Raw genomic sequence first — 1634 nt, forward strand, 5'->3', positions numbered from 1 at the left:
CTTCTCAAGGCCTCCTCGCGCCTTCTCTCTCACTGCAGTTTTGGGTCCCAGCGCTCCGCCAGCTGGGCTCGGATGCGGGCCCGTTCCCAGATGCCGCCTCGCCTCGCCTCAGGCCGCGTGGCGCTCCAGCTGAGCCTGCGCGGCTGCCAGCCCCTCGGCCTCACCCTGCCCTTGCTAAAACAAAGTCAAGCGGGCAGTGCCCAGCTGGTGGTGCCTTAGCTTGATAAATGGTGCTGGGCTGATAAATCCTGAGGAAAGGTACCTCTGGATTTGATAGTGTGACTGTAGAAGGCCTCCTGCAGTGCAGCAGAACCCTAGAGTGTGTTGCTGTCATAGTTCCAGCACTGGGGTGTCTTACACTCCACATAGAGCAGTTAATTTTAAAATGAAGAGGTATGTGGATTCAGTTATTTCCTAAAAGGTGTTGGTTGTGTTTTAACAAAAAGCAGCCTAGATATGCTTACTTTACTTTGGTTATCCTAGTGCTATACGTTGGATGAAAAATTTTCATGTATACTGTTGTGAGAAACTCTGCTTTTTATATGGCAAGCAAAGCAAGGAAACAGCCTTTTCTTTATTCCTAAGCATTCCTTGTTGGTTTGTGTACATTTTCCTATTTCACGTATTCATTCGATTCTTCAATTTTTATAGTCTAGTTAAAAATGCTTGTATGCAAACCTGGGAAAATACTAGATACCATGTCTGACTCTCAGTCAGTTGTGCAAGAAAGCAGAGTTAATTGTACAATGATTGCATAATCAAGTAACTTGCATCAAACTATTGACTGGTTATCTTGTTGGAAAATCCAACAAATGAAAAGGAAGTATGGTGATGTTAAGGTTTTTTGTCAGTGTAGCAAGCTGTTGTGGTTTAACCCCAGCTGGCAATTAAGCACCACACAGCTGCTTGCTTACTCCCCCGTGGTGGGATGGGGGAGAGAATCAGAAGAGTAAAAGTGAGAAAACTTGTGGATTGAGATAAAGACAGTTTAATAGGGAAAGCAAAAGCTGTGTGTGTGCAAACAAACCAAGGAATTAATTCACTACTTCCCATCAGCGGGCAGGTGTTCAGCCACCTCCAGGAAAGCAGGGCTCCATCACATGTAACGGTTACTTGGGAAGGCAAACACCATCACTCTGAATGTGTCCCCCCCACACACACTTTCTTCTTCCCCCAGCTTATATACTGAGCATGATATCATACAGTGTGGAATAGCCCTTTGGCTAGTTGGGGTCAGCTGTCCTGGCTTAGCCCCCTCCCAGCTCCTTGTGCACCTGGCAGAGCTGAAAAGTCCTTGACTGGTGTAAGGACTACTTAGCAACAACTAAAACATCAGGGTGTTTCTTCTCATTATTCTTCTCATACCAAATCCAAAACACAGCACTATACCAGCTACTAGGAAGAAAATTAACTCTATCCTAGTCAAAACCAGGACAAGTAACACAGTACTTTAGAGTGGCTTATTTTCCAAGTATGTATTTCAGCCTCCATGGTTTTGTGCAGCCTACTCACAGAGATTCTGTTAGAGCAATGATGTGTTCATGGTCTAGTCAACACACTTGTATTTTTTGTGGGTATGTCCTTCGGCTTGTGCTAGAGCAAGCTCACCAGTTCTTACTTCCCATATTCTAAAG

Source organism: Egretta garzetta, unplaced genomic scaffold (genome assembly GCF_000687185.1).
Source record: "Egretta garzetta isolate BGI_Z169 unplaced genomic scaffold, ASM68718v1 scaffold297, whole genome shotgun sequence".
NCBI classification, from domain to species: domain Eukaryota; kingdom Metazoa; phylum Chordata; class Aves; order Pelecaniformes; family Ardeidae; genus Egretta; species Egretta garzetta.